Source organism: Ochotona curzoniae, unplaced genomic scaffold (genome assembly GCF_017591425.1).
Source record: "Ochotona curzoniae isolate NIBS_2020 unplaced genomic scaffold, NIBS_Ocur_1.0 contig_64, whole genome shotgun sequence".
In the NCBI taxonomy this organism is placed as follows: domain Eukaryota; kingdom Metazoa; phylum Chordata; class Mammalia; order Lagomorpha; family Ochotonidae; genus Ochotona; species Ochotona curzoniae.
In genome coordinates, this window is record NW_024466502.1 from 34,652,590 (window position 1) to 34,672,962 (window position 20,373).

The window sequence follows — 20,373 nt, forward strand, 5'->3', positions numbered from 1 at the left end:
TTAAACGTATCAGTTTAAAGAGTGGTTCATTTGGTCCATAGTGTATATGACCTCTGTAATTTCTCTGTTGAATTTTTGGCTGGCTGATCTATCCAGTGATAAAAATGGAGTGTGAAGTGCTACATTATTATTAGTTCTTAAAAGATTTATTTATTTATTTTTATTGGAAAGGAAGATCTTCTGTCTGATGGTTCACTCTCCAAGCAGCCACAAAGGCTGGAGCAGAGCCATTCCAGAGCCAGGAACCTATTCCAGGTCTTCCACACGGGTGCAGGGTCCCAAAGCTTTGGCCTGTCCTCGACTACTTTCCAGGCCACAAGCAGGGAGCTTGATAGGAAGTGGAGCCACCGGATTAGAACTGGCACCCATATGGGATCCTGGTGTGTTCAAATCGAGGACCTTAACCACTACATTATCACACTGTGCCCTACATTATTATTGTGTTGTAGCCTATGTCTCCCTTTAGATGAATTAACATTTGTTTTACATAGCAAGGTGCCCTGTCATTGGGTGCATATACATTTACTAAATACATTTGCATCATACTTTTGAATTGACTGCTTAATTACCACACTTCTTTGTGTTTTTTAACACGCTTTAAGTCTATTTGGTCTGGTACTAAGATGGATAATCCTGCTTGTTTTTGCTTTCCATTAGCATGTAACATCTTTTTCCGTTCTTTCACTTTCGGTCTCTTTGCTGGTGAAGGATGTTTCCTGTAGGTAGTAAATAGTTGAATCTTATTTTCTTATCTATTTAACCAGTCTATTTTAATTGGAGAATTTAAGATGCTTACATTCAAGGTTATTATTGATGAGTAATGGCTTGATCCTATCATTAAATATTCTTATTTTCTTTCCTTTTTACTTTTACTGGGATATTTTTGGCCTTCACATTCTTTTATAATGCTTACTATCTTTCTGTGTTTCTAAATGCTACACATACTGAAGTATCATTTGTAAGGCTGGATAAGTAATGTAAAATTCTTCAAATTTTTCTTTCAAAGATCTATCTTTCACTTACATTTGTAAATGAGAGCTTTACTGGTTAAAATATTCTGTGTTGACAGGTTTTTATCTCTTAGGAGGTGGGGTATGTCTACATTCTTTTATCGTGGTCTGTGGGGTTTCTTGAGGGAAGAAAGGAGGAATCCAAAAACCTATGAAACTGTATCATGGAAAATAATAAAAATAATAAAGAAATTATGAATCAGTTTAATTGGAGATGCTAGGCCTAATGTCAGTGGGCACCATGGATTTATCTCTCCAATACAATCCTCCCATCACTCAAGGGATATAGCCTGATTAAGACGGTGTTTCCTGGTATTGTTCCAATTTTAGTGTATGTGCTGCCAAAGTGAGAGGATTAGCGTGGTCCCTGCACAAGGATGAGCTGCAAATCTGTGAAACATTCCATATTTTTTTATTATTTATATCTACAATGTAAGGATACACTTAAATAGTAGAATGATGGCCCTGTGACTGTTGTCACGCGACTGAACTGTTGTTACCATATAGTAGAAAACAGTTATGGGAAGTGGGTGGGTGAGAGTGGAAGGGAAAATCCCTGAGCCTAATAAACTGTATCATGATAAACAAGTTATTAAAAAAAAAGATGGTGGTTCCTCTGTGGCCATTGTGTATTATGGTAGGGGGAGGGAAGGAAGGCATGGTTTTTTATTAATAGCATTAGCTGGGTACCCTGTCCCTGCTGGTGGTCCAGGCTGAACTTAATTTGAGTGGAGATGCAATGTTCTCCCTTAGGCTATCACCTGTGGCATTGGCTGCTGTAGATTCCTCTTCCCCAGCTCTAAGAAGATGATGTCCCCTCCAGCCAGTGCTATGGGAATCAGCATTGGTGTCTTGCTTGCTGCTGCATGGTTGTAGTCTCCACTGCTCACAAGGTCTCTCTTAGGGTTTCACTGCAAATACATCTCCTACTGTCCCTGGAAATATATTTCCTCTCCTGTTCATCTCATATTTTTGTGTAGTCAAAATCAGGATGCCTTTTCTCTTTCTAGCCATCTTGGATCTCCTGATTAGTGCATAGTTTTATTAAGACTCTGCTACTTTATCAGAGCTGAGTCATGTGCATCAATGATTTTTTTTTCTTGCATAACTGTTTGTAACGGTCATTTTGCTTAACGGTCATTTGCTTCTCTTGTTATTAAGAACCTTCCCTAGTTGCATAAATGGTCTCTGAATCCAATACACACAGTGAAAATTCTCTCAATGTCATGTTCTTGAAGCAGTTTGTGCTGATACTTCTTCAGTTTTTCTAGTTTAGAGTGGTTGTCTCTATGCCAAGTGACTTGCAGGGTTGGTATCAGAGAATCCAAGGATGAATACGGATTCCTAGGTTCCACCTATTTCTCTTTAAAAAAAATGACATCTTGAATTGTAAGAAGAATGAAATAATAGAATTTCCATTTCTCACTATTGAAATGACTTAACAAGTATTATGATTTTGATATGTGAATGAGAAAATTGAAGTCAGATTGTAAAGAGAATTCTATATTGCTACTTTTGTCATTAATTTCTATTCTGAGCATTTCTCTGTCATTAAAGCATCTTCAGAGCCATAAATTTTAGTGCCTTGATGTAATTTCAACATCTGCACACACCTAATTTATTTAATAACCTCCTTGTTTTGAAAATGTAGGTTATTTTCAGTTTTTGTTTGTAATGGATGAGATTTTGGCTTGTTTTGATGAAAACATTGTTGGCAAGTCTCTTGATAAAAGGGCACAAGGGACATAAAACTTTCAAGAATAATCCACTCCTCACATTTGTTTAATAATTTGTCTGGACATGGAATTATAAGTTAATCATAAATTTCTTTCAGCAATGTTAAGCAATAACAATTTAGTCTCTAGTCTGTTTATTGAAAAATCTGACATTATTCTGACCTTACGTTTATCAAGCTCCTTCCTCTAGACTTAAAATAACACTTTTATTAACAAAGTTTTATTGAAATATAGCCATACATAGTCATTTATACATTTTTGTTATGGTGGCTTTCTTGTTACAACCTTAGAGTGAGTAATTTTGACAGTAATTGTATGGACTATAGGCTCTAAAATATGTATGATCTGACTTTTCACAGAAAAAGTCCCCTAGTCCCTAATAAAGTCTTGAATTTGTTTTCTGTGAAAAATTGGTAGTATTTTGGGATAGGAATTGTGGTAAAGCTGGTTAAATCACCCTTTGGGCACTTGTACCTCATACGGTGAGTGCCTGGGCTTGAGTCCTGACTGCTCTGCTGATGAACCAGCTACTGGTAGTGCAAGTTCCGGGGAGCAACAGATAATAGAACAAGGATTTGGGCCCCTGCCACCCATGTCAGAGACTTGAGGGTGTTCTTGTTGGCTGGTTTTAATGTGTGTTAGTCCTGATTGCGGAGAGTCTTGGGGGAGTGAATGTGTAGATGGAAGATTTTCTCTCTGCCTTCCTCTGCCTTTTAAGCACTTGAAAAATAATAGATATTAAACATTTTTGTAATATTTTCTTTTTTGTTTATAGTGTTTTCATATGAGCCTGTGATCATGTGTATTTATTGTATTGAGCATAATATCCTTCACATCATCCTGAATTACTACTGTGTATTCTTATAATTTCCTCATTTTTCCTCAGTCCTTCATTTTTAATAGACGTTCCATTATTTGAAATATGCTCTTTTTTGTCTTAATTCTTTAATCTCTTCGTCATTTTACCATAATTTCTAGAAATATTTTCAAAGATTTATATTCTGTCATAATATAAAAAGCATTTTGTTATTAGTTTATTCACTTTTCTCTTTGAAGACATCCAATGATAGTTTTCTTTTTAAAAACTTTTCCTCTTCTATTCCCTCTATTTTTGTGATTTTCTACTTCTGATTTCCTTGTGGCTCTAATATATTTGTTGCTACCTCAAATGATGGTGATTCTTGACTTGTATTTAATGTTGTGTAATAAGTAGCTGTTTAAAGCTTTGCACCCACAAAAGAGACATGGCAGGTTCTTTTTCTGGAAGAACCCTGGTATTAATAAGTCTGTGTTCTTTCTCTTGGACTGAACATGGTTTCTGGGGGAAGGCTCTTCCTACATCTGGCAAGGAGTATAACTATCATCAACATTTTGGGAGTTGAATGGGAGAAGTGGGCTAGGTATACTCAACATTTACTAAGTACATTTGCTCTTAATCCCATTTTGCAATTCTGTGCAAGCCATCAATTGAGTCTAACACTCTCCTCTACTTTGTCTCATTCTTTGCCTGCATGACGGAAAGGAGATGATGCAGTTGCACAAATGGGAAATGTGTCTGGGTGGATAGATGGAAACTCATATCCATGAACACACACACAACCAATGTACACACTCAGACCCCAGTGTGCGCATGCACACAGACACACACAGACACACTTTACCTGTTTTTTTTCTTTTTAAAGATTTACTTTTTTATTGGAAAGATATACAGAGAAAAGGACAGACAGTAAGATCCTCCATCCACCAGTTCAATCCCTAAGTGACTGCAGTGGCCAGAGCCGAGCTAGTCCGAAGCTGTGCAGGTGCAGGGTCCCAAGGCTTTAGGCTGTCCTCAATTGATTTCCCAGGCCACGGAAGTGTAGCAGCTGGGCAAAACTGGCACCCACATGGGTCCCCAGGGTGTGCAAGGCAAGGACCTCAGCCACTAGGCTACCTTGCTAGGCCCACTTTTACTTTTTTTTTTTTTTAAAAAAAACCTCTTCTCTACTCTTCTTGTCACAGGGATAGGAACTAGGAACTGCATTCTGGGATTCACTTGCTGTTGGCATTCTGAATTTAACTCTACTAATGACAGGCACCCCTACATGAATTGAGAGGCATAAGAAAGGTAGACATCACATTGTTATTGTCTGGCAGAAGCAGACAATGTTATGGACTGCAGTAAATATGAAATTTTATGCAGCCTCAGGTGTTTTCTTGCAGATCGCCTGTTGTCTTGCTTCACATAACTATGATGATCTCTGATAATTTCCTTCAGTTCTTGCTATTCCCGACTTTCTGAAAACCAACAGTTATTCTCAGGAGCAACCATGGCTTTCTCTAAGCTGTGCTTTTCCTTTTTTCTCAGAGTTTGCAAGCAGCTAATTGTCTTTATTGAATTCTTTTCAGAATAAATCCATGTTAAATCAATGTTCAACTCACTATAAGTTTTTTCGAAGATTCATTCATTTTTATCTGAGAGACAGAGTTACAGGGAGAAGGAGAGACAGAGATCCTCCATCTACTGATTCACTGCCCAAATAGCTGAGCCATCGTGAGGAGCTTCTTTCAAGAGAAGGTAATTAAAACCACCTTTCTGCCTTACTCTCCTTCACTCTGTTATGACTCACAATGGACTAACTCCTCTTTTTTTGTAAGATTTCTTTCACTTTTATTTTAAAGGTAGATTCGTAGAGAGAAAGAGAGAGAGAGTAGATACAGATATTCTATCTACTATTCACTTCCCAAATGGCCTCAATGGCTGGAGTTGAGCCAATGTAAGAACTTCTTGCAGTTCTCCTATTTGGTTGCAGGAGTGCAAAGGCTCGAAGCTTCCTTTATTGCTTTTCCAGTCCCTAAGCAAGCAGCTGGATCAGTAGTGGAACAGCCAGAATGTGAACTGGAGCCCATATGGGATGCTGGCACCACAGCTGGAGGATTAGCTTACTGTGTCATGGCATTGACCTATCCTATTTGTTTTAGCTTCAGCTTTTCGACATTTCCATTGAATAATAATGCATTAGGTAACTTCTCAGTTTTCTTCATGCAAGCTTTCTCAGATTTGGAAAATCAATGATGACCTTTGAAACTAATGCTGCTATTTTTTTTCCTCCTCATCTCTTTGTTCTCAGAAATTTATGCCCTTTACAAACATATTTTCTGTTTGTTGTTTGCAAGGAACTTTGGGAGGAAAGCAGTTGAGTTGAATTCTGCATTGGATTTATGACAATTTGTTTTGCAACTCTTTCCCATGGCCACTGCTTGCCACTGACACTGGCCACTACTCAATCCTCACATGCTACGGTTTTCTGTTTAACTCCAACTGCATTGGCCTCATTGATAGTCCTTGTACTCATCAAGGTCTTTCCTGATTGAAGTTTCTTCACATATGCTGTTATTGTTGCTTTATTTCTCTTTCTTCTTCCTATCAACCTAATTTTACTGATTCTTAACATCGCTCAGCAGCTTGATTGACCACAAATACCAATTGTGTTACCCCTTTTTGTTCTCATAGGACATAGTTCTCATCCTTTATCATAATTCTATTGTCATATTCATTTGTTTACTTAATGTGTATCTCTTCTGCAGGAGTGTAACTTTAACTTAATACAATTCAAGCTCCATTATTAATGTGATATATATTTTTTTTATTTTAAGGAGAGTATCAAGAAAGGGAGCATCATGCATGACTGGCATGGCAACTTGAATAGCAGCAATACATTTCAAATAGCAGGAACATCACCAAAGATCAGTTTCATGAAAGACACTCAACATAGACATTTCCTCCTACCATTTTGATTCTATAAACTATCATCAAAGAAAAAAGAACAGGATCAGTTTTTAAGCTTTGAGGCTTAGTATCCCCATAAACTCTTCTTTTTTCCTCCTTTTTTTTCTGCATTAGAGAAACACATTTTTTTCATTTTTTTAGACTTGAGCCTGTTGAAAACATTTCCTTAGCAGTGTTCAAATAAAAAAAAAAGGAAGAAAAAAAAAGGCAGAGTGGTGAGAAAATTCATATAATGAAATAATCAATGCAAATGACATTCCATTGTCCAGAAAAACTCTCAATCAACTCTCTTAGAATTAGTGAATCTGATGAATAATTGTTGCTTAATCTCTAATTGTAAGATCAAGGCAAGCTGTCAAAAGTACTGCCAATGTTAAATAGATACTTTATGCTACTCATTTTAAGGTAGAACTTTAAAGAAATTGAAAACCATTAATCAAAAACAAATCATTCACACTAAGTATTAACTGGAAATCTCTAAATTGGTAAAACTGAAATTTATATTCATCGTCAAATGACACTCATCAATGCCTATTTTTCTAGTCTTTGAGAGAAGGAAAAGTTTGGAGAATTTTTTTGATAAGAATTTCCACCAACTACATTTTTATCCGATGACTGGGTTGAGTTTGAAGGATAGCCACATAGCTAAAGATTCAAGAGCTTTTTAGGTGTCTTAGAAAAAGGAAGAAAGGAAGACATTTATAGTGTTTGTTATACAAAAGGAATAAAAGTGTATCCATTGTTTAAATTCTCCTGTATTGTTTTGAAAAACTAATTTTAATGCATGGCAGAAATTTATAGCTTATCAAATACCTTCCAATGTGTTATTTAGTTTAAAATAAATTTTGCCTGTAATGGTTTATTAACCTCACTAGACCCTATGCAGTGACATGATTGGGTTAAGCAATCATTAAAGTTCTCTGCAGCTATGATTCTGTTATGTTCTCAAACCGTGACTCTGCCTAATCACGAGCATAGCCCAGTGAATCTCCACTATGTGTTTCTATGTTTGTCTCTGTCACTTTAGTGCTCTCCCAGTAGACACATCTAAGGGCATGCTGATTAAATTAGTCAAATTAACTCTTTGCCTGACTCCATCCTCATTAGGCTAATGAGCAGACTTAGGAGTACATCTGCGTGTTTCAGTTGTCTTAGGTCAGAAGTACTGTCACTTAGGAGCACCAGTGAACACTTGTAATTGTGGCATTCTTCTGGAGCTGGCAGCTCACTTTCCATCTTTTCTTAAGAGGACGCATGTGCTCTGCCCAGTAGAAGTTGTAATGTGTTGGGCAACCTCATTTTCTCTGCTGGATCATTAGAAAAGAAAGTGTAATTTTGGTTCCTTCCCCCAAGGACTTTCTTGGGTAAGCACATGTGAGAAATGTTGAACAAGTATTAATCAAAGGGGGTGGGGGGGTTATCCTATTTTAAACATAGGTACTGTGAGGTGATAGATCTTAATGATGGAGTAGCTCTGTGAATAGCAACTCTACAGATTTGCTTATGATTAAGTATATGTGCATAGGGGATGAAAGAAGGTGACTCAGAGAGAGATTTAGGGGAAGGACAAATGAGGAAGGGAGAGGAAACAGCCAGTTTTAAAGGTTGAGTGCCCTCTGGCTCTAAAAGCACACTTTCTCTAGCCAAATTGCATGCAAGAGTATTCATTTGACTAAGTGACTCTTCACATAGACTGCCTAAATGATTATTACTGGTTGGATACATTTATAAAGCTTGAAACACTGAGGATTGGTAGCAAAGTGAGCAACATGTGAAATGTGCCCAGTGTAGGCTTTTGAGTGGACAGGACACTGGGGGCAACTGTTGTGTTTTGACATCAGAGTTGGTTGAACTCCTGTGGGAGCTGATGGTGGCCTCCATGGTAGCTCCTTTAACCTCTAGTGGATGAAGCCACCCGCAATGAATGTGACCTGCTTATGATGGAGACACTTTGTTTTCTAGAAGCAAAACAATTACTGTCTTGAGTAAAGCAAAAGTTTCTCTCTTTGATGCTCTCAGCAGTATAATCAAATTACTATTCAAGTACACAGGTAGAAAAGTGTGAATTTAAATAATCAGCAGATGTCTAATATCTTGGAAATTTGGGAACAACTATTATTCTTGGAAAAACAGATTATTTTTTAAGTTATGGTCTTGTAGGAACTGCACCTTTCTTCGCTTCAGAGCTTAATTCTTCCTAGTTGTGCAACATCTTTCTCACATGCCTTGGAACTCTGGTCCCAGAGCTGTGTAAATGTTTCTGTAGCAGCCTAAATTGGAGTCTGCTGGGAACCACATAGCAAATCCAAGGAAGACCTGGCAAAATTCTTGTATCAACATTGTCCAAATTTTTCACACTTCCCAATTCATATTTGCCCAGATCTTACATTTGCCAAAATGCTTAGCAATTGTAGAATACCTAGTTTCATCTTAACAGTAGGGAATGATAACAGACTACTCCTTTTTTTTTCAAGATTTATTTACTCCTTTATTTGAAAGGCAGATTTATAGAGAGAAGGAGAGAGAGGGATCAAGAGAAAGAGAAATCAAGAGATGTTTTATCTGCTGGTTCACTCCCACATGTGGAGTTGAGCTGACTCAAAATCAGGAGCCAGGAACTTCTTCCAGGTCTCCTATGGGTCTAGGTGCAGGGGTGCAAGGGCTCAAGTCATCCTCTGTTACTTTTCTAGGCTATCGCGGAGAGCTGAATTGGAAGTGCAGCAGCTGGGCTAAAACTGGCACCCAGACTAACTTCTTTGAATGCAATTGTGTGTACTCCCTCCAGTGACTATTGGAGATGGGAAGGTTGACAACCAACATTATGCAGATTCAGTGCCTTTAAATGAAGATTTATAAGTGTGACAAAGTTTGTAACTTGCTCCTAAGCTGTTCCAATACTCAGAGACTCATCTTGTTTCTATCACTATTTTGTTATGGATTTTCCACATTGCCTAACCTCTCTCTTACTTCTGGTTTACAAACTTCCAGAATTACCATTCCTTTGGGATGAGTGCCCCACTTCTCATTTTGTTACCAATATCAAAGAAATGTTCCCTATGCAGTAAATCTCCACCTACATATGGGAAACAAAAGTTTTCATTCTCAGACCCTCAAGAATGTCTATGTGAAGCCTTCTGGGACCTTAATGTGCCTGGTTCTAACACTGGTAGCTCCTCCCTGACTTACTTAGGGTTCTGTTTTATCCAGTGTTGTCATCCTCCAAATCTGTGGCAGCGGCTAGACTCAGGGGTTGTGCATGCTTTGTCAAAATGAAGGAGCTTGATGATGGTCAAGTGTCATGGATTATGCTAGACCTGAACTCATCGACAAGAACACCTTGAACACCAGGGTGTTGCAGCATGCAGCTGAATACCCGGATGCCAGCTATCAACTGATGCACTGACAAGGCTCTCATAGATTCATAAAACACCCATTTTCCTTTCTTCTTCTTTTATTTTTTGAAGATTTATTCATTTATTTGAAAGGTAGAATCATAAAAAGGAGGGCGAGAAGTGGAGAGGCAGAGAAATCTTCAGTGGACAAAATCATTCCCCAAATGGCTTACAAAGGCCACAGTTGAGTCAAATCAGCGCCCAGGATCAGGAACTCCTTACATGCCCCTCAGAGGGTGACAGGCTCCCAAGTACTTGAACCATTATCTTTTTCTTTCTCAGGCATGTAAATAGGAAGCTGGGTCTGATGTGGAAGAGCCACGACTTGAATCTGCACTGATGTGGGGTGCTGGCCATTGTAGGAAGCAGCAGCTTAACCTGTTGTGTAATGCCAATATGTAGCTTGTTCTGTTTTCTCCCTGGGTCATGAAGACAACTTTTCAAAGACAGTTAACTTTTTAAAAAATATTTATTTTATTAGAAAGTCAGAGGAGGAGAGACAGAGAGGAAGATTTTCTGTCAGCTGATTCACTCCCCAAGTGGTCTCAACAGCTGGAGCTGAGCTGATCTGAAGCCAGGAGGTCAGAGCCTCCCTTGGGTCCCTGCCATGGGTACAGGGTCAGGAGGCTTTGGGCTGTCCTTGATTGCTTTTGTAGGCCCCAAGCATGGAGAAATGAAGCAGGTCTTCTGGGACATGAAACGGCGCCCACAAGGGATCCTGGTGTGTGCAAGGCAATGACTCCCGCACCAGGCAGGCTATCACGCTGAACCCCAAAGATGGCTAACTTCTATGATTGACATTAGCCAAAAGGCCAAGAAGCGATTCAAAGATGGCTAGCTTCTTATCCATCCCAATGGATTCAGGTCTGATGGATTTCCTTAAAAATTGGAAAATCTCTGACTAGGTATTCTAGGTAAGCCTTAACAATTGTAACTGGGTTGTTTGTTCTGCTGTTATTGAGTTTGTTCAACTTTTTAGTTTATAGATTTTGAATATCAATACTTTATCAGTTGCATAGTTTGCAAATGTTTTCTGCTAGTCGGTTGGCTGCCTCTTCATTTTAATAGTTTCCTCGGCTGTACAGAAGCTTCTTAGGTTGATGCAGTATCATTTGTCTATTTTTGCATTTGTTGCCTTATTGCTGGAATTTTAGCCAAGAAGTCTTTGACTAGGCTAATCTCTTGAACTGTTTCCTTTATGTCTTGCTTTAGTATTTGGAAGGTTTCAAGTCTTAGGTTAAGATCCTTGATCCATTATGGGTTGATTTTTCTTTAAGGCATATGGCAAGAGTATTCTTTCAGCCTTCTGGATATAGAAATCCAATGTCTACAGCACCAGTTGTTGAACTGTTTGTTCTTTCTCAAGGGTGCAATTTTAGTTCATTTGTCAAAGAGTAGATGGCTGTATATGTGCGTACTAATTTCTGGGTTGGTTTTCTGTTCTATTTTATTGGTCTACATGTCTATTTTTGTGCCAAATACCCAAATGATTTGAATACAACAGGCATGTAGAACATATTGAAATCTGATTTTGGGATGCCTATAGCAAAATATTGCTTTGACTGCTTAGAGACTTTTGTGTTTTTCTTGTTGAGTTTTAGGATTATTTTTTTTAGGTCTGTGAAGAATGACTTTGTTATTTTGATTGAGATCACATCGAATCTTTAGTGGACATTTTTCCCAATCCATAGCATGGACGATTTTTCCTTGTTTTATGTCTTCTGTTTCTTTTATCAATATTTTGTAGGTTTCATTGTAGAGGCTTTTCATATCCTTGGTTAAATTTAACCCGACATATTTAAAGAATTTTTGTAAATGTTGAGAATAAGAGTGATTCTGTGAGTTCTGTCTCAGCTAGAACATTGTTGATATATAAGAATGCTATTGATTTTTGTGTGATAATTTTGCCTGATTATCTTAAAGTGTTCTAGTAGTCTCTTAGTGGATTTTTAAAATTTACCCATATGAAGGAACAAGTTATCTGCAAATTGGAATAATCTGACTTCCTCTTTTCACATTTGTATTCCTTGATTTTTTTTGTATCTAATGGTTAAAACTTCCAGAGCTATATTGGTTACGTTGTTGGGAGTGGGCATCCTTATTCAATCAAAATGCTTCCAGCTTTTTCTATTCAATATGCTGCCAATGGGTTTGTCATGTGTAACTTTAATTCTGTTGAAGATGATTTCTTTTATGTCCAACTTTAAAAGTTTTTTTAATCATGAAAAGATATATTTTATCAAATGACTTCTCTATATCTCTTAGATAATATAGTTTTTATCATTCATTCTGTTAATTTGACATATCAAATTTGATTTGTGTATGTTGAATATTCACTGAATCCCTACAATAAATAACCACTTGAACAAAGTAAAAAAAAATTTTTTTTTGTTGAGTTGATTTGCTGGTGTTTTGTTGAGGGTTTTTGTATCTGCGCTCATCTGGAATATTGGCTTATGATTATCTTTTTAATGTTCTTGTATTTTTCTCTGGGAATTAAGATAATGCTGGTTTCATAGAATGCATTTGGAAGATTTCCCTCCTCTTCAAGCATTTTGAATATTATAAGAAGAATTTCATAATGGTCATGGAGGGCGGCATGATGGTCATGGAGGGTAGAACATTGGGTAAAGTTGCCATCTGTGACACCAGCACCCTCTATGGGTGTTGGCTTATGTCCTGGCTGCTGCGCTTCTGATCCGGCTCCCTGCTAATGGCCTGAGAAAAGCAACAGAAAGAAGATGGTGCATGTATTAGAGACTCTGCCATCCACGTAGAAAAGCCAGATGAGGCATTTGTGTTTGGCCTAGCTCATCAAGGCCATTTGCAGAGTGAACCAGTTGATATACTTCCCCTCCATCCCTAACTATGGCTTTCAAATAAATAAATAAATGGATAAATAAATTTTTAGGAAAGAAAAAGGGAGAACTTGAATTAGTTCTGCCTTAAAATGTGTAATTCAGCAGTAGAGCTATCTCACATGGTATTTTTCTTTGGAAACCTTTTGTTACTGATTTTGTGTTGGCTTTGATTACTGGTATATTCAGGTTTTCTAGGTCTTTAATGGTTCAATTTTGGTTAATTCTATATGTCCATAAATCTATTGGTGAATCAGTTTGGTTTGCATATGGCTGTTTGTAATAATTCCTAATAAGTCTTTGTATTTCTACAATATCAGATGTAGCATCTTCCTTTTCACATAGAATTTTATCAATTTAGGTATCCTTCATTGTTTTGGTTACTTAGGCCAATGGTTTATTAATGTTACTTACTTTTCAAAAAGCCATTTCTTAATTTCATTTTCTTTTGTATAGACTTTAATTCTTCTCCAATTTTTATTATTTCTTTTATCATGTTAATTTTGAGCTTGGTTCTTGTTTTTGTAATGCAATTTAGAATTTGAAATGTATTGTTATACCACTTGCTGTCTTTCCAGTTTTCTGATGGTGACACTTTTGGCTGTAGACTGCTCCTAACACTGCCTTTACCTTATCCCATATGTTTGATACATTGTGTTTCCTTGTTCATTTGTTTCAAGAAATTTTTAAATTTCCCTTTTGATTTCTTCTGCAACCCACTGTTCATTCAGGAGTAAATTGTTCTGTTTGTTTTTATTTTTAGTCTCTTTTGTTGTTAATTTCTACCTTCATTCTGTTGTGGCCAGAAAAATATATAACATGATTTCAACTTTGTGGAATTCTTTGAGACTTGTTTTATGGCCTAGTAAATGGTCTATCATAGAAAGTTGTGGCTTTTTAGAAAAATGTGTGTACTCTGCTACCATTTGAGAATACAGTGAGTCCAGTGTGCCACCCAAAATGGGTGTGGAACAGCACCTTTGGCAGTCAGTAGGGATAGGAGGTATTGGAACAAGTAAGTGTGTTCACACTTTCAGTTTCTCTCTTTGCTGGGGTGAACCAGCTGGTCCATGGCCTAGAATGAGTTGCCAGTCCAGGGCTCCTCACATAGGCACGTGCCCCATCGGAAGCAGAAACCCACTCTGCAGTGTGTCTTCTGGCCTCTTTGTAAGGTGTCTTCTTAATGAGTTAGTAAGATCTTAGTCTCAGCAGTCAGACTGGTGGATGCTGGGGATCCCAGTTGCATGCTGCAACCCTCTTAGCTCTGTGCTTGATGTCCAGAAACCAGCAGGGTGCATGGGGTCTGCTCTCTGTCCTTCAAACTATGCTGTCCTTTTCCATGAAAGTGTTACCAGCAATGGGGCTTCCTGCTATTCCCTAAATTAAGAGAGTTCAAGTGCTGCTCCATCACAGCAAATTGAATGTGGAACGTTTTTGGGAGGACATGGAGGGCTATAATATGGTCACCCTTTGTGGAGAAAAGTAAAGGTCCAGACCCGCAGCTTGAGATCAAAGCCAGTGGGGACTATGGAATTTTCCCTGAGACAAAGTTGCTGGTGGCTGAGCCTGGGAAAGCCTCCAACAACTTTCTCTCAGCTTACTCTGGGAAAATGGTACTTCCCAGTCATGCCAGTACAGGCTGTCTGTCTGGGTAGTGTACACTGTGTCTATTTTCTCTCTTTTCTGACTTGTGGAGTCTGTGTTCTGTTCTTCTTTAAAACTTCGCTCAGCCAGTCCCTTGAGAACATGGTCCTTACTTCATTTTTCTGATGTCTTTCTGTGATTGAGATCAGTGTAGCTTTTCATTATTCAGCCATCCTGGATTGCACACACTCTGAATATTAAGTCCTCCCCTTAAATATCACTCCCTATGCCTACAGATCGTATAAAGGGATGGACCTAAACTGTGTGGACATTAACTGTTTTTTGAGCTTGTCTGTGCTCCGGGAGTATGTATTTTTGCTTTGCATGCAGATAGATCTCACTTTTCTGTTCATCTTTGTCAACATTTTATCCTCACATTCCTTTCTTGTTTTGGAGACAAATGCTGGATCTAGCGTCTCCATGACAAAATGATTGGGTTCCTCACACCTATATGGAAGAACTAGATTGAATTCCCAGTTTCCTGCCTCAGTTGTTGTGTGCATTTGTGGGAGTGACCCAGTGGATACGAACCTTTGTCTTCTTGTCTGTCTGCCTACCTACATTTCAAGGAAGTGAATTTTCAAAAATTAAAAAACATATGTAACTAAAGAAATAAGATATCAAACTGTGGCCTGTAAAACATAAAAGCTAGTACAAATGCTATATTTTGCTGTGAAAGCTGAACCTTGAGCAAATGTGGGAATAAATTCCAGCCCAAATGATCAGCGAGCAGCTGTAATTCTGTGTTTGTACTTGCTGTCAGCATCTCTGAAGTTCTATTACTTCTTTTAAAACACTTGATATTGACATTGCAGTGGGAGTAGAGAGGGGGAGTATTATTATATCTCTTGGGAAATTGAGGAAGCAGGAAACTGGAAGTTTTCAGGGATTCAACCCCATCAAAAGGCTGATTGGTGGAAGATAGGAAAGAGGGTTATTGCTCCCCTCAATTCTCTGTCTGCATGTTCCTTCAAATGTGCTATTGTGCCTCCTGATTGCCACTTTGTTCACAATAATCATGACCACGGAACTGATGACAGAACAATCCCTAGACAGTTACAATGAGCAGATGATGCTACCATCTGACCATTTCAGGTTTGTAGTTGTAGGCTGGGTAACCATTAGCTGGAAACATCACTCAGATTATTGTGTGGGCGCTGTGCTGTACACAATGACACCACCCTTAATTAGGCATTGGTTTTTCATGAATTGTGATGGAATCAACTCTCTATAGTCAGTTTCATAGTATTTCCACATCTTATCAACATATTCATCCAGGAAAAAAGTTTGTTGTGTTAGAAAAGTTTGATTTTCACAGAGGCATCAAAACCATAATTCTGGTCTTTTCATTATAGCCTCAGATAAAAGATATCACTGTATCCTTTCTAACATAACTCTCAAAATGGCTGTGTCCTTTTTATAAACCCTTTTTACTTTGTGGTTGTTTCCTTCAGAGACTTCCTATTTTTCATTGATTCTACTCCGGTTGGTTGAAAATGCTAAAACATTTTTCTTTTTCATCAGATCTGTTCTCTTCAAATCCCTCTGCTGCCTTTCCAAACCACATATAAGCTTGGTGGCTTTTTTTCTTTATGACTCCTATCAAACTGAATTTTTAAAACAATGCAAAGAAATAATAATCACAACTTCTCAATTTTTAGCAATAAACAATTTTTGTAGTAAAATTAAATGAATTTATATACCATGCTGGGAGGACATTGTATAGGAAATGATTAGATTCTGTTTTATAAATGTCTGAATCTGGAGTTTTCCTACATCCATTCCCAAAAGCTTGTGGATTACCTTATCAAAAACATTTTAAAAAGATGAATATGGGCCAGTTAGTAAATAGAATAAGAAAGGGTGCTGGTAGGAAACCAGACAGAGAATAAGGGAAGGATGGGGAAAGAGAGGAATTCCTCCTAGCACAAATTGGTATTGTATTGCATCTTGACATGATACTCTGTAATAAAAGCATTATGGAGAATTTTTAGAAAATTACTCTAGCTGGAAGCTAGCTCTGCAGTGTAATGAGTTAAGTCTACAGTACCACCCCCATCAGTGCTGGTTCAAGACCTGGCTGCTCCACTTCCAATCCAGATCCATATTAATGTACCTGCAAAAGCACTGGAAGATGGCCCAAACAGTTAGGCCCCTGCACCTATGTGGGAGATTCAGATGAAGCTCCTGGCTGTGCCTGTCCCAGCTCTGATCATTGAGGCCATTTGGGGAGTAAATAACTGGATGGAAGAACTTTGTATATGAATCTTTCCCTCTCTGTATCTCTGCCTTTCAAATAAAATAATCTTTTAAAAAAATTCTATAGCTGGAGAAAGCACTAAAACTTTACTGCTTTTCTTTATAAAATGTTATTTATTTACTTGTTTGAAAAGAGGAGTGATAACTGGAAAAGGAGAAATAGAAAGATCTTTTATGCTTAGGTTCATTCCAAACGTCCACAACAGCTGGGGCTAGGTCAGGCCAGTGTCAGGAATCTAGAAATCCATCTGGGTCTTCTGTGTGGGTGACAATGACGCAATTACTTGATTTGTCATCTTGTGCCTTCCAGCCGCATTAGTGGGAGACTGGATCCAAAGCCAAGCACCTGGGATGTAGAACAGTTGCTTGGAAATGAGATGCAGGCTTCTGAGTAGCAACTTAACCTGCTGAACCACCATGCCCAGCCCCTCCCTGCATCTCATCAATAGAAGAGCTAATTAAGCAATATCATCTGTTACCTGAATTATTGCAATCACCTCCTAACTTTCTTGCTTCTGCTCTGTCCTCCTTAGTGTCTTCTAGTTGTAACAATCAAGGGAGCTTACCCAAGTGTAGATGAGGTTAGATAGTTCCTCAGAGGAGTAGGAGACTTGCAGGGCCTGACCCTGACACTGAAAATATGGGATGTGGTATCTCAAGCAGTGATTCATCCCACTGTGTCCATACTGACCACTCCTGCCTCTTTAAAACAGGCTCCAGTTGTTCCTGTTTGTGCTGGGGACTAGGAGCTGATGAATAAGGAAGAACCACAGAACCATTCACTAGACCATTATATTCAAAAATTATTTTTTCTCAATTTATAATATTTCTTTAAAATAAAATCATCAAAGCACTCTGGTGCATTATGCATATGTCTATTGGCAACTTTAAAGGATATTGTCTCTTGAGGCTCATGGTCATGGTATTTTTAAAAATGTATTTTATTTTAATATATGGGGAACATATTTCATGTATGGTGTTTTCTAGCAATATGGTTTGAGTCAAGACCTTCCAATCTTGATTTATTGGTATTTTGAGCTGTAACAGGAAGGGTGATGTGGGTAGGGGATGACTTGGTAAATATTAGTTCTTTCTGAATCAACACAAATACTGAATCTCCTATCTGAATACAGAGGATAGAATGAGATTTCAATCATGTCAATCTCTCATTAGCAACAACTGAAAACAATAAGCTCTAGGTTTTCAGAATTACTTTATGGAAAATGACATAAATCACAAATTAACTTTAAGACAATGTGCAATTTTGACAAAAGTACATTACAATTAACATTAAGTGAATTGATTGGTCTGTATAACAGGGCTATTTACCAATGTTATCTAGACCCATCTGCTCTTCTGTAGCCATTTATTTAGGTGAAAGTTTATGAATTTTCTATGCTGAGTGTGTTGCCTTAAATCTTTTTCTTTCAAATTAGTAAATAGAAAGGAGAAGCTTTCTTTCTTATAAATACAGACCAGAAAATGTTCAATAGAATGCCAGTAATATGTTTTTCCAGATTAATAGATGTTAATAAAATAAGGTGATAATATTGCTAATTACATCCAGGAGGTAATACTTTAGCAAGGAATGCTTTTTAGAGGACTTAAAAATTATACTTTCTATTTGAAGGACATGAATTGGACGACACCCTTTGTGTTGGCATCAGTATGGCCTAATTTTCTTGGGAAAGCCTATACTACTTGTTTCATTTAATCCTGCATTTTTGATTTTCTTAAGGGAGAGTGCTCAGTTTTGTTAGATATTCTTCTCAGTTGCAAAATGACAGGGTTCAAAATTGCTCGATTTCAATTGATACCATTTTCTGTGGGAAGCTAGAAAAAGGAAGCAGGCGGCAATTATTTATGCATTTACTGTTTTATTGTTACTGTGCATTGTAGTTTCCAACTGAAACAACTACAAATAAACATTTCATATTGATCATGTTTCAAATGACACAATTTAAATTTAATTATTCATTTATTTTTTAAAAGATTTATTTTTTATTGGAAAGGCAGATATACAGAGAGAAGGAGAGAGAGATCTTTGGTCTGCTGGTTCACTCCCCAAGTGGCTGCATAGCCAGAGCTGAGCTGATCCAAAACCAGGAGACAATGGATTCGTCCAGGTATCCCACATGGGTACAGGGTCCAAAGGCGTTCCCAGGCCAGAAGCAGGGAGCTAGATGGGAAGTGGAGCAGCTGGAACATGAACTAGCATCCATATGGGGTCCTGGAGCATGCAAACTGAGGATTTAGCTACTAGTAAATCAGGCTGGGACCACAATGTTAACTAATATAGCTTTTTAAGTATATACCAATATATGTTATATACACAAACACACAAGGATATATATATACACACACAAGGATGTTACAGGATATTTTATTTATGTATTTGTTTTTAAATGGATAGCTGTTTCAGCTCAGTGGGTTAATAAATCACTGCTTGGGATGTCTTGTTCAAGTTATAGCTATTCTTTCATTTTGATGCAGCTTCCTGTGCTTGGGAAGGAGCAGTAGATAATGGTCCAAGTTCTTAGGTTCCTGCCACACACAGGAGCGATGGAGTTTGTTGCTCCTGGCTTTTGATTGGCTTATCCCTGATTTTTGTAGGTATTTGGGGTGTGAGGCTATGTATAGAAGATTTCTCTGTGCATCTCATTCTCTGTGTTTCTGTCTTCCAAATAAGTACGTATAAGTAATTTGAAAAAATATTTGAAACATTGGTTTTAAGATAGAATACACAAAACTATATTTTTTACTTGTATAGTAGAAAGAATTTAAGGCTAAAAATGTATAAGCCTTTTATTAATTTACTTATTTGTAGAGAAATTCCTATCTGAAATTTAGCAGATTGAAAATTTCTGGATGATTAATCAGTCATCTAAAAAAATTCACATCTTTACATTTTATTTGAAAGGGGAGGGTGAAGAGAGAGAGAGAGATAAGGGGGGAGAGAGAGAGAGTGAAAGGGAAAGAATGCAAAGGAGAGAGATCTTGCATTTGTTGATTCACTCCCACTGAGCCCAGGGCTGAGCCAGCTGGAGTCAGAAGCCTGGAGCACAGGCTGGGTCTTTCACACGCACAGCAAGAAGCTGTGTACTGGAGCATTCATTTACTGCCACCTGGTACACAGCAGAAGGAAGTTGGACCATAACAGGAGTGTTGGGAATCAAACCAGGCACAGTAGGATTCAGATGTCCCAAGTCAGGACTCACTGAATGCCTACCCCATGAGGGAGTCATATGCCTTTGTATATGTCACAGTATTAAGTAAGAGGCCTGAAAAGATTCCATGGTAATCTTTAATCCTTTGGCTTCAGAAAATTATGTGTAGATAATATTGCTATGGAAGTCACATGTAGAATGGGAATGTTAAAGATAAAGGAGTTACAATTTGATAAAAGGCAAAGAGAAATATATCCCCAAACCTGAGCTAATATCGTAGTTGCCAATTTCAGTTCTAGGTTTCCTGGAAACTAGAATAGATATGAAATAAAACATGGTGGATAAACAATTCTCATTGTTGAATGTAAGAAGGTAAATAATTTTGATAGGAACAACAAACTTTTATCGATAAAATAATTTGAAATGGACTCATATAGCTTTATAGGGAAAATATTGAACTATTTATTTTTAAAATTTTTTTATCAGAGAAGCAGAGGGAGAATAGGGCCAACTACTGGATCACTGCCCAACAGCTTGA

General features: G+C 37.7%; 1 non-coding gene across 1 annotated transcript; it reads left to right on the forward strand.

The window, feature by feature from the left end:
* The first annotated feature begins 1,319 nt into the window (after positions 1-1,319).
* On the forward strand, positions 1,320-1,422 carry LOC121163834. Its single transcript, XR_005884981.1, has one exon. It is a non-coding gene; the product is annotated as a U6 spliceosomal RNA (small nuclear RNA).
* Positions 1,423-20,373: the final 18,951 nt, after the last annotated feature.